Below are 14,865 nucleotides of genomic sequence, written 5' to 3'. Positions count from 1 at the left end.
AAATCATCAAAATCACCACAAATCATCAAAACATATCAAAATCATGTATATATTATATAATTATAACATAATGGCCTAAACTCGATTAAATAACGATTAAACGAAAGTGGGCGTTACAAAGTGAGTCGGAGAAACATGAAATGGCTGAATTCTCGAAATGGATTTTAAATGTAGGTGAAGGAAAAATAAATGAACCAAATGATGGTGTAGCTGATATAGAAATCCCAGATGAATTGCTAATCAAGGTTTTTGAAGATCCAATAACTGCAATTGTTAACAGCACATACCCAAATTTATTGGTTCATTATCAAGATTACGATTTTCTGAGTTCCCGAGCAATTTTAGCTTCAACTATTGAAGTTATAGAAGAAATCAATCAATATGTTCTTGGATTAATACCAGGTGCGCTATTCTTCATTTCCATTTGCTACAACATCATTGCCTTTTCCATTTGCTACAACATCATTGCCTATTAATGATGTTCATATACTAATATATCAACCATATTTTTAGAGGAGGAAGCTGAATACTTAAGCGCAGATTCTGTTGATAGATCAGAAGCTAATGATTGTAATTTCGAAGAAGTATTTACACCTGAATTTTTAAATTCATTTCGTACTTCAGGTTTACCAAGTCACAGAATTGTACTAAAAGTTGGAACTCCAATTATGCTTTTGAGGAATATAGACCAGGCACAAGGGTTGTGCAATGGTACCAGATTGATCATTGCTAAGCTTGGAAGGCATGTTTTAGCTGCAAAGGTTATGTCTGGTAAACAAAAGGGGAATTTGGTCTATATTCCGCGTATGGAATTGTCACCTTCACAGTCTCCATGGCCTTTTAAATTGATTAGGAGGCAATTTCCCATTATTGTTTCCTATGCAATGACCATTAACAAATCACAAGGTCAGTCTTTGGACTGTGTTGGTCTATATTTGCCTAAACCTGTGTTTAGTCATGGGCAGTTATATGTTGCTATTTCAAGAGTTAAAACAAAGAAAGGTTTGAAGATATTAATTCTTGATGAAGAAAAGAAAGCTACCAATATTACAACTAATGTTGTGTTCAAAGAAGTGTTCCAGAATGTTATGTAAGTAATATTTTGATAAGAGCAACTACCTCACTTTCATGATGTTTATTCAGAGCATGTTGTAATAACATTTTTTCAAATGTGCAGCAGCTAAAACAGTCAGACATCAAGCTTTAATTTCAATAATATGAGACATATCATTTTCTGGACAGTTAACCAATGTTATGGATGTGGAAAACTTCAGTGATGTTATTACACAAGAATATGTATCATTATCATAGGATTTCATCTATTATGTATTATATAATTAGAGACCATTACAACCACCTCCTGCTTATTATTATATAATCAGTCATTACTCTAAAGGTAATTATCATGTGCAATATATTTTAATATTATATTGGCTTTTCTTTCTGATTGGAGTATAATATAAACAAATACAGACATAATACCATTAATTCATGTTGTCAATATAACTAACATTTGGCATTTGGAGAGAACTTATAAACTATTCACTTACATACGTTTATAGAATAGCCATCCACCTCACCTTGCCTGGTAATAAAATCTATGCAACACCATCATTCACTTTATGGTTATATCTCCTTATTATCCAACTGCTTCACAACTTTTGATTTATACAACAAAGAACTTTTCCTCAAGAGTACAACATGTCTTTTACCAGGCAACAAAGGAACTTAGGTAGCTTCTTCACTGCTCATATATATGATGAGGTATATATCATGCTACATCATTTGTTTCATTTCCATTTTTTTTTCAAAACTTTTGCATTATGTATTATATCATGCTAAACAACACCTCCCTAACTTCGTTTCAGCCATACGGTGAGCTTGATCCAACTTTTGTGCAAAAACATTATCACGAACTTGGAGTTAACTTTATTGTGATGTATAGAAGATGCCGAATTATGACTGTCAAGTTCAACCTGAGCTACCATCATCCACTTATCACCGAAGGATGGTCTGAATTAAGAATTTTTTTGCAAATTGATGGCAACAAGATACTTTTAATGACATACCATGGAAACAATCGTTTTCTTATAGATATAGCTCAACCAACCGAACTAAACCCCTTAGAATTACCACCTTATCATACCTATCGGAATGTTGCACTGGAGCCTGAACCATTTGAAGTTAAACTCACATCATTTTCTGTTGGAAAATATAAATTAGTAAGTTTGTTTTTATATGTCATTTATATTCATTTTCAAGAAAAATATAATTGACATACCATAATCCTTAAATTCTGTTTTCTTTATAATGGTGTAAGACATTGAAGACAGATTTCGCAAACTATGTGAGAAACACCGGATATGACTCTGTGCGAATATATGGACCAACAGGAATTGCAATAACATGCAATGTTCTGAAAAGGAACAAAGGCAGAAAATCATGGACTTAATTTGGAAGCGACTGGAATTTGGTTGCTGCAGTAAATAACTTTGCAGATGGTGATGTTTTGAAGTTCCGATTTGTCGATCATAATCGTTCAAATCTAATAAAACTTACCAAGATGTAATTTCTTTGTGTATTTCGTTCAAGTTAATTAGTTTGAGTTTGCTACCGTACTTATGTGGTTATCCTCTTAAACCGAAATATGTCTCTAAATTCCGCACTTCTGATAGTCATTTCCAGGTCTGTATGCTAAGTTAGTCACGTTAAGTCCTTCTTGAATATGTCATAAACAAGTATTAAGTGTTGCAAATAGGATAGCTGTTCAAAATAAAATGTTTAAGTTGCATATATAAAAAAAATGACTATCACAACAATTTGGGTTCATCATTATAACTTTCATTTCTTATTATCACAATTATAAGAAATAACAATATAATTAGTTCAAGATATGAATTCGTGAGAATTTTATATTAATGAATGTGTAAGTTATTTAAAAGATCACCTATATTAATTCAACGCAATATAACGTTATTAATACCTACAAGTAAAATGTAGGTGTGCCATTTGGCTGCGGCTTTGGTAGAAAAGTGGAGAGGTCCTTTAATTGACACGTGTGAAGTTTAGTTTTTCACATTGGCTTTGAAAGGAGGAAGTACTTTCCCTGTAGAAGTCATTTTAAATAATTATATTAAATTTTAGCAAAAAAAACTTACCATTTGCAAATAACATTTTAATAATTCTATATTTTGCAAACCTTGCTTTATTAATTTTGGAATCGAAATTTCATATTTCAGCTTAATCAGATTTATGTAGAGAGCTTTATTAATTGAACAACCTAATTGATTTCTCAATTGAAAATTGACGACATTTTAATAATTATATACACCATATAATGCTATTGAACTTATTATTTTTACATTGAACTTATTATTCTATGGTCGAAGTACAAAGAAGGACGCTTAACTAATTAAATCCTCCAATCGCACCTTCATTATATCAAACTCCTACATTTTTTTTAATAAATTATATTAGCCTCACACTATAGAGTTTTTTTTCCTTCTTATTTCATATTCTCTGAAAGGAAAGCAGATTGGTTAGTTCCAATGCAATTAATGGAGAGTCATGCTATAGGGAATATCACTTACAATAGGACTTACTGATGACAAGTTTGTCCATATACTTCAATCATCTCTTTTTATGAGATGTGATCTCATAGAAAATTTGATATAGTCACATCAAAGTTTCTTGTAAGTTTTATATGTACTTTGCTTTTGTCCAATCCATCACTTAATGTTTCACATTATCTTAATTTCAAATGTAACGAATCAGAGAATGCATTGCTATGTCTATCACTTCTATCGTATAATTTTTTCCTACAAATAAAAAGTTCCATTTTTACAACAGACATCCAATATATAATTACATTAGACATTGAGAAAATAAATTTTTTTTTTCAATTGAAATTTATTTTATTCCTAATTTGAAAAATCATTTTACAAAATAGTCATTTATACCGCTATTATAATCCAAAAGCATTAATTTTTGGCTTATTTGGCCTTTCTCTTTGTTACCCATCTCACTGTGGTGGGTATTTGTACCCATGACCTTTTAAGTCGGATAAAATGTTAACCGACGTCATAAGATTTTATTTTTTTTTAATTTTTTTTAGTTTTTTAATTTTTTTTTAGGAACGAGGTTTCCTCTAATACCATAGTTTTAGCAGAGTGCGGAAGATATTTTCTATAGACAAATTTAAATTATTTTGTCTAGTTTTTCGAGTTGTAGAGACAACTTGAGCTTTGTAATTTATTTATCTCTTTTTGTTTTGAGATTTCAAAATCTCTTTTGGGTGGTGTTACTCTAAGGCTTTAATTCCTGATCAATGGTTTTTCTGTTTCTTCGAATAGATATTTCTCAGCTTCTATCAAGGAAAAATTATTTCTTGCTAAATTTCTAAATATAGGTGACTTTAGGGTAACTAAAGGTGTAAATAATTCATCAATATGAATTGTATTTTTTCCTATAAATTCTATGCTATGGTGTGAATTACTCAAAGCATAATTAATTCTATAACATATTGTAAAAGGATGATTACCCTTTTTCATAAAATTCGAGTTTTCCAACTTATAATGAAAAACTATAGATCTATCTAGATCTTTATCTTTTAGGGATAATCCCATTTGTAAATTTATATCAAATTTTATTTTTCCATATTTTAAATTACACTTTACTGGTGCAATTGTTGCTTGTCTTTTGTCTAAAATCCTAGAGTCTTATAGGGCTATTTCTAGAGGTGAATCAATACCTTTCATAAAGGTACTTTTGATTAAAATTTGAATAGTTGATATATGAATATAACCAATTTTGCTTTTTTCTTTTTCAGAAAATGTTTCAATTCTTTTTTCAATTTGAGTTTTATTTATGGTAGATGTGACTATATTTCCTTGAGTATTTTCAATTGAAATTGCTTCTTCTCCTATCATTATTTCAAATTTCAAAATATTTTTTCCTTAGAAAAATTCTTTGAATTTATTAAACTTTCTTTTGAAATTTTCTTCAGCAGTTAAAGATAAATCTGCTTCTTCTATCTTATTATCTATTATGTCATCAGCATAATAACTAGATGTTCCTTCAAAGTATGAAACCTCAGTCATATTCTATGTTGTTTATTATGTCAATACTATGATACTGAAAAGTAAATTTTGAATTTAATAAAGATATATTCATACCTGATTTGACCTTCTTTGAGATTTTGTTGATATTTTTGGTTTCGTTGTAGCTAGATATAATCTTCGAATGATTATATTTTGATTTCTGTGATACCTCTAGAGTATCCTCAAGGATCTAGCTCCTCCAGAGTCTTGTCTCAAGATCTACTTCTATAAAAAAAACAAGTTTTTATAGGAACGAAATACTTAGTAGTATTGAACTTCAATATTCATTGATTACAAATGAGAAACAAGGCTCTTATTTATAGTGAAAAAGGGCTAACAAATTGTTCGCATGTCCCTTTCTCGACAGCTAATAAAGATAAACACCTAAAGAAAAAGATACACAATAATGTACATAATTATCTCCTAAGTGGTCCCTATCTGCAATATCATAATTATCTTCTAATTATTATGTTGTAGAATAATTACAGTGGTACCTTATCATATCTGAGTCAGATAGGGACCACTTAGGAGATAATTATGTATATTATTGTGTGTCTTTTTCTTTAGGGGTTTATTGTAACGCCCTATTTCTATTAAAGCAATAAAACATGCGAATAATAAAATATTCAAGAAATAGATGCTACTTTCACGAATCGAAAATCCAAAGATCGAAAACCAACATGCATGCATATAAAATCTCATCAGTCGCAGCGGATACAAAATCATATACATCAAGCATACATGTCACATGATCTCAAAAATGCATAAGCATAAAAATCTCCAAGTCCGACACGTGGACAAAATCTCAAAGTGTAAAATAATCCAACAAAGATCTAGAGCTATCAAACAAAATCCCTAGATCAGAGCCTACTCTACTATAAGACCCGATAGTGGAGAAAACTCCCACTATCCATGCATCACCGATCAATTCACCGAGCAACTACTCCTGCATAACGTCTACTCACCCATACAGGCAAGTAGGTGGTTAAAACCACCGGGGGTGAGCATTACATCAACATAATCATATAACAGATAAGCAGGAATAATCAATTCAAATATCATGTAATGAATTAAGAATAGGTAAGTTTCCAAAAACATACATTCATACCAACAACTATCATTATCCATAATTTCATCACCAAACATAAACAATAACCACCAATGTACATCTATACAATCCACATAGTTCACATCATTCAACAAATTCACCAATGTACAAGTTCATCCATCCATGTAGTCAATCATGATACAATCAGTTAATCAACCATTCAATCAATCAATTCATCAATGCATGCAATGTTCTAGACTCCTCTAGATGCATGTGGATCCAAGTTCACCAACGTCTAGGTCGTTACCCATGATGCCAAAATGATACATCAATGTAAGAGTACACCTCCTCTTACACAATCTCCGAAATAAAAGAATCATCTCTTTTACACCAACCAAATGAATGCATGGACATAGCAAAGACCCAACAATGCAATTACTCAACTTACATACATCAACACAATGTAAAAGTACACATCCAATTACATTGCACAACTCCAACAACAATTGCATTATCAAGTAATTACGTCCACACAAATCAACATAGCACATATCAATCAAGTGTCATCACAACAACTACAATGATCATCAATATCATTTCAACATCTTCAACATTATGTAATCACATCATTACAATATTTCTCACATACCAAGTAAGAAAACATACAACATCTCGTAATTCATTCATACATCTCCATTTAGTCATACAAAACTAAACAAGAAAGATTCGTAAGGTGATTGGCTTAAAAGGATATTTTCATCAATGTTCGTCTCTCTTGACATTTACCAAGAATTCCCATTTTCAAAACCCAAACCAATTAAGACTCAAGGAAACCAATCACAACCATTTTCAGTAATCATATAATCATTGTACTATCTTAATCCCATTTCATTTCCTTGAAGATCCAATTTCCGAAAAATTCAACGTTCTTGGACAATTTTCAAAGTTTGATTCAATTTCACAAAACAAGTCCAAATCTCATTCAAGGAGATGTTCCAGTAGGATTAATTGTACAAACAGTGATTATACAAGTTAAAAAAAGTGTTTAAAGAAGTTCGGATTGGCCCTAGGAAGCTCGGAACCAAAAATTCAAAGTGCTGGAAAATGAATTGCTCGCTTAAGCGACCACCTGGTTCGCTTAAGCAAACGAGTTACAGAAGCTACAGAAATATACGCTTCCCAGCTCGCTTGCAGCTCGCTTAAGCGACCACCTGGTTCGCTTAAGCGAACGAGTTACAGAAGCTACAGAAATGTACGCTTTCCCGCTCGCTCGCAGCTCGTTTAAGCGACCAATACCCAAAAAACACTATGAGTGTTCGCTTAGGAGCTCGCTTAAGCGACCATGCATATTTTTCCAGAAAAAGTTACGGGTTCCAACCCATTTTCACCCAAAACTCCCCATTTTAATCCCCTAATGCCCAAATGTGTTTTCAGAAATTGTTTATAGGTCACATAACTCATAAGAGTACTCAAAAACACATTGAACATGAAAATCAACCTCACTTTTAGCCAATTCACCAAACTCTTCAAAATATACCAAAACACCAACAACAATTCAAATTTTCATCATCAATTCATGAATATGTAGACCCAAGCAATGATTCATCAACAACAACATCAATTAACAGCAATAACATCAATTGAACATGAATCATATCTCAATTCAACAACAACTTAGCAAAATTCACCAATTGAGCACAATTTTCACAACTTCACATTTTTACATAATTGAACATGTAATTTCACCAACAATCATACAACTATCATCAATTCATACATACAAACATATCATCACAGTTGGAGCACGAATTTAGCAACAATTATCCAATTATGAAAAATTCATACCACATTTGAAAAATTTCAAAAATGATGATGATGATTATGATGAAGACTAACCCCCTTACCTTAGATTATGATTAACCTCAACTTAGACTTCACTTTAGCTCCTAAGCTCACTTCAATTCTTGATTCTTCAAGTTTCTCCTTCTCTAACCCTTTTTCTCCTCTTCACCACTTTCTCTCTCTACCTCTCTCTAGAATGATCTTATCAAATGAAATGAATGATATTTTCTAAGACAAACTCATAAGGTATATTCCTCTAAATGGGCTTAACCTAGTTTCTAGTGGACTTAACCCATTCTAACACAATTCTAAAATGTTACTACTATTCTCAACGGTAAAATGCTATTAATGATCACTTAGCGGTAAAATACTATTAACAGTCACTAAACGGTAAAATACTAATTACTACACAAATAACTTAGTAAAACGATACTTCTCACTAACACTAAGATTAATCCTCCTCCAAATTACTAATTTACCCTCTCTAGTGAAATGACCAAAATACCCTTCTAATACGAAAATCTACCAAAATGCACCAATGACAATTAATCACATAGGAGCACATATAAACACGTAATAAAGCAATTAAAATAAATATAGCGAAAAATCGGGCTGTTACATTTATCTTTATTAGCTGTCGAAAAAGGGACATGTGAACAATTTGTGAGCCCTTTTTCACTATAAATAAGAGCCTCGTTGCTCATTTGTAATCAATGAATATTGAAGTTCAATACTACTAAGTATTTTGTTCCTATAAAAACTTGTTTTTTTATAGAAGTAGATCTTGAGACAAGACTCTGGAGGAGCTAGATCCTTGAGGTAATACTCTGGAGGGATCACCGAAATCAAAATATAATCATTCGAAGATTATATCTAGTTACAACAAAACCAAAAATATCAACAAAATCTCAAAGAAGATCAAATCAGGTATGAATATATCTTTATTAAATTCAAAATTTACTTTTCAGTATCATAGTATTGACATAAAAAACATTATAGAATATGACTGAGGTTTCATACTTTGAAGGAACATCTAGTTATTATGCTAATGACATAATAGATAATAGGCTTAATTGCAATTTTGGACCCCTATCTTTCCAAAAGTTGCGGTTATGGACCCCTAACTAATTTAAATACAAAATAGCCCCCTATGTTTTGATTCTTTGGCAGTTTTGGCCCCCCAAGGCAAAAATAAATAAAAAATTTGACACGTGGCACCTCACTTAGGGTGCCACGTCAGCGTTGATCGAGTCAACAATGGACTGAGGGTTCAAAACTGCCAAAGAATCAAAACTTAGGGGGTTGTTTTGTATTTAAATTAGTTAGGGGTCCATAACCGCAACTTTTGGAAAGATAGGGGGCCAAAAGTGCAATTAAGCCTAGATAATAAGATAGAAGAAGCAGATTTATCTTTAACTGCTGAAGAAAATTTCAAAAGAAAGTTTAATAAATTCAAAGAATTTTTCTAAAGAAAAAATATTTTGAAATTTGAAATAATGATAGGAGAAGAAGCAATTTCAATTGAAAATACTCAAGGAAATATAGTCATATCTACCATAAATAAAACTCAAATTGAAAAAAGAATTGAAACATTTTCTGAAAAAGAAAAAAGCAAAATTGGTTATATTCATATATCAACTATTCAAATTTTAATCAAAAGTACCTTTATGAAAGGTATTGATTGACCTCTAGAAATAGCCCTAGAAGACTCTAGAATTTTAGACAAAAGACAAGCAACAATTGCACAAGTAAACTGTAATTTAAAATATGGAAAAATAAAATTTGATATAAATTTACAAATGGGATTATCCCTAAAAGATAAAGATCTAGATAGATCTATAGTTTTTCAATATAAGTTGGAAAACTCAAATTTTATGAAAAAGGGTAATCATCCTTTTACAATCAGTTATAGAATTAATTATGCTTTGAGTAATTCACACCATAGCATAGAATTTATAGGAAAAAATACAATTCATATTGATGAATTATTTACACCTTTAGTTACCCTAAAGTCGCATATATTTAGAAATTTAGCAAGAAATAGTTGTTCCTTCATAGAAGCTAAGAAATATCTATTCGAAGAAACAGAAAAACCATTGATCAGGAATTAGAGCCTTAGAGTAACACCACCCAAAAGAGATTTTGAAATCTCACAACAAAAAGAGATAAATAAATTACAAAGCTCAAGTTGTCTCTACAACTCGAAAAACTAAACAAAAGAATTTAAATTTGTCTATAGAAAAAGTCTTCCGCTCTATGCTAAAACTCTGGTATCAAAGCAAACCTCGTTCCTAAATAAATAAATAAAATATAAAAAAAATTCATGACGTCAGTTAACATTTTAACCGATTTAAAAGGTCATGGATACAAATACCCACCATAGTGAGATGGGTACACAAGTTGTCACCAATTTATTTTATTCCTAATTTGAAAAATTATTTTACAAAATAGTCATTTATACCGCTATTATAATCCAAAAGCATTAATTTTTGGCTTATTTGGCCTTTCTCTTTTTTAAGTATATATTACTATATTCACACAAGTGGTTTTCAGCTAATGGTTATTTTTCAAAATTATTGTACAAACCAAAACACTTTAGTATATAATTGGAAGAATATTTATATCAAATATGCATGAAAAATAAATATTGGTTTATTAAATTATCCTCGCATTTCAAAGCAAAATAACCATATTATAGAATACTATATATAACATCAATCATTAGCACATTATTTACTACTAATGTCAATTTTAGTATTAATAAGTTTAATAAAACTGCTCTAAAAACATATTCAATGTAGCTTAATTTTAACTTTTTTATTTGAGAATTTTACACCTCTTTCTTATAATATTGTATCCAATATTATATAATATAACTTCAATATATTGATATAAAAACACACCTCACATCAACAGATTTGTGGTTATAAATTCTGCTTATTCTACATCTACTTCTCAAACTTTATATTTTCTCAAATCAACCTTTTCACTTCAATACTGCAATATGTATTCAACAAGACAACCAAGGAACTTTGGATGTTTTTTAACTGCTCACATCATTGATGAGGTAAATGCAATTTTTTTTTTCATATATGCTTAATTTATATTCATCTTTTACATATGAATCTTATTTTTTTCCTTCTTGCAAACACTAGAAACTGACCTATGATTTTTTTTTATTGGTCCATTAAACACAAATAAATGCCAGCCTTACGGTGAGATCGATCCAACTTTTCTTCAGGAATATTTTCCTAAACTTGGTACCACCTTAACTATCATGGATACCATCGGCCGTTGCATGAATGTCGAGTTCAATCAAAACTACAATCATCCATTAATCACAAAAGGATGGATTGAGTTGAGAGCTTTTTTTGGTATCAATGGCAACAGGTTTCTTTTACTCACATATCATGGAGAAAATCTATTTGGTATTGATGTAGGACAACGTCAATTCAATCCTTTGGAATTATGAAATTATCATAGCTATCGATACAGTGCGCTTGAGCCGGCACCATTTCAAGTTACCCTCACAAAGTTTTCAGCCGAAAAATTTAAATTAGTAAGTTCCTTTATATCTTACTTGAACACAAATTGGAATTCATTTGTTGTTTTCAACATAACAAGTATCAATCTAACATATTTTTATTACTTTATTTAGTCATTGAAGACTGACTTTGCAAACTTTGTGAGAAGCACTGGATATGACTACGTGCGAATTGTTGGACCTGACGGATTTGAATTCAGTTGCAAAGTTCTAAAGAGGAAGAAAGGCAAAAAATCATGGACTGAATTCGGAAGGGACTGGAATTTGTTTACACTATTGAACAAATGTAAGGAAGGAGATGTTTTGAAGTTTCGATTTGTCAATCATAATCACTCAAATCTTATAATGGTTGCAAAAATGTGATTTGGTTATGAATCTATGTCAATTAGTATCTTTGTGTTGAAGTGCAATAATATGTTATCTGTCATATAAGTTTGGATCTATCTACCATTATGTCTGTAACAAATCTCATGTCATCATCAATTATATGTAATTTGTTTAGTATTATAATGCCATTTTCAACTAATCCTAGGATATGTTATCTTTCTTATTTCTTTTGCTATTATCCCACACCAACATGAATCTGTTTATTATGTAATTCAACTTTTTTATTTAAAATTTAATTTTAACAGTAATAATGACCTTTGTATATGAAAGATTATTTGACAAACTCATTTTTTTCATCATAAAATATGATGAAAAAGGATACTGCACTATACTTAGACTAAATATTCTTTTATTCATTCATAAGATTAACTCCACCATTTATATATTCCAAAGTCAACAAATATAATAATAAAGGACGTATAAGATTAACTACACCATTTATACATCCTTTGCTAAATAAATAATCCTACGTATAAGATTACACTAAAAAGGACGTATAGTTATCTTACAAATTATCATATAATTATCCTCAATAATTTTCTCATTAGGTATGTTCTTCAATATAGTATCTATTATCAAATTTAATTACAAATAAAAAAAAATATTAGTTTTTTATATTGTTAATTTATTTTTGGCTTATTTGAACCATTAGTCCCCTAAATAATTTCAAGTTTTCATTTTGGTCCCATAATTAATAAAACGTACGTTTTGGTCCCTCACTTTTTCCTCTGTTTGGCAAATAAATCCCTGCTGTTAAGTTTAACCCCAAATGTCTATTGTAGACTACCATTTTAGAAGGTCTAGCGTAGACCATATTAATTTTTCAATTTTAACGGTTGATTTTTTTTTCTTCTTAAAAGACAATCATTGGATTACGCATGTCTATTTTATCTTACAGTGAACCAACATCAGCTAATTTATTTTCCCTCTCTTCATCTTCTTCCTTGCTCTTGTTCATCATCTTCAATATCACATTCATGAACACCATCATCATCTTCATCATCTATCCAGGAATAGTCAGAAACAACAACCATTTTTATTTTCCTTTGATTTTGCAACAATATTCAAATGCTTCATATTTTCTATTGATTTCAAAATAGAGAAATTAAATAAATAAATCATGATTTTAGATCTAAGAAAAAGGGATTTTCGAAAAAACAGAAAAAGAAATAAAAACCCACCATTGGATTCAGGATGAAAAAAGGCAAGAATGAAGGGATCAATTAATTGAAGATCTAGGATGAAGGAACGTGATTGATAAAAACTCAAAACTGGGATGAAATTAATCACGCCATGTTTTTTTTCTTCTAAACTCAATCCTTCCTCATTCGAACACTTTTAATCTTCAACAACAATTCTAGAATCAATTTTAGAAACACCCATTTCAACAATGATTCACAAATACTTTGAGTACATACTCGTGATTCGTAATTCTATAATCCAATTTCCCCTTTCAATTTCGACAAAGATGATGATGAGTGGGTGATTCTGGATTTATGTTTTTTCCCTTGTTCAACCCTAATTTCTTTCTTTTTATTTGATAATGACGAGAACATTTATGGGTTTATCATAATAGTTTATGATTTTATTGGTATTTTGAAAACATTGGCTTTGACCGAAAATTTGAAAATATCACAGATTTCCGCACTACGCATTTGATTTTAATGTCGATACTAGTCTACAACTGTGTTGTTTTCTACAGCATTGAATCCAAATCCAAGGAAGAAGAGGAAAAAAAAGAGATGAGAATCGTGTTTTTTTTGTTTTAATTTATTTTTTTGGTTTTTTTTATCCATTATTTTTCTGGGTTTGTTTGTTTGTATGAATATGATTTATGAAGATGAAAATATAGAAGATGAAGAAAAGGAAAAAATTAGGTGTTGATGGTACATTGTAAGATAAAATAGACCTTTCTAATTCAATGGTTCTCTTTTCAAAAAAAAAAATCAAACGGTTTAAATTAAAATAATTCATAGGATTTATGGTGGACCACTCTTAAGGTTGATCCACCATAGACATCATTTAGAGTTAAACTTAACAGCCAGGATTTATTTGGCAAACGGAGGAAAAAATGAGGGACCAAAACGTACGTTTTATTAATTGTGGGACCAAAATGAAAACTTGAAATTAATTAAGGGACCATTGGATCAAATAAGCCTTTATTTTTTTAACTTACATTAGGTATGGTTAATTTATTTTTTTAACTTACTCCATCAATTAAAGACATTTCATTAATAGTATGTATTCATTATCATCCTCCACAATATCTTTATAAACCTTATCACCTAACTTCCTCTTAAGCTTTCCAAACTAACTATCAAGACCCTATACACATTACTTCAAAATGTCTTCAACAATCCAACCAACAATCAATGATACTTTTTTGACTGCTCACATTCTTGATGAGGTTACACTGCTTCTATCTACTTTTTCTATCATATTCTACTATCAAAGTTGCATTTTCATAATATACATCTTCATGTTAAACTACACTTACACTTTGATATATTGAAACCATAGGTTGATTCATGTTCATTCTCTTTTACCACAATAAAGTATTTATCTTTTTACATCATGTACATTGAATTTATGTAGTTACATTTCGATCATATACATCCTCATATTAAAACCAACTTACATTTGCATGTTGCAGCCATATGGAGAGTTCGACCCTAAATTTGTTAAAGAACATTATTATGAGCTTGGTCTAAGATTAACTATCATCGATAGGAGAGGCAACATAGGATGTGGATTTCAACTTAAGTTTTCATTTTCCTCTAATCACTAAAGGATGGACTGAATTGAGACAATTATTTGGAATTAATGGTAACAAACTTCTTTTAATGACATACCTTGGTGACAATCGTTTTGGCCTTGATGTCCAGCTAGATGAATTCAGCCCATTGAAGTTACCATATTATCATACATATCGATATATTGGACTT

This window comes from Medicago truncatula, chromosome 5 (assembly GCF_003473485.1).
Source record: "Medicago truncatula cultivar Jemalong A17 chromosome 5, MtrunA17r5.0-ANR, whole genome shotgun sequence".
Taxonomy (NCBI): Eukaryota; Viridiplantae; Streptophyta; class Magnoliopsida; order Fabales; family Fabaceae; genus Medicago; species Medicago truncatula.
This window is presented reverse-complemented; position numbering follows the sequence as displayed.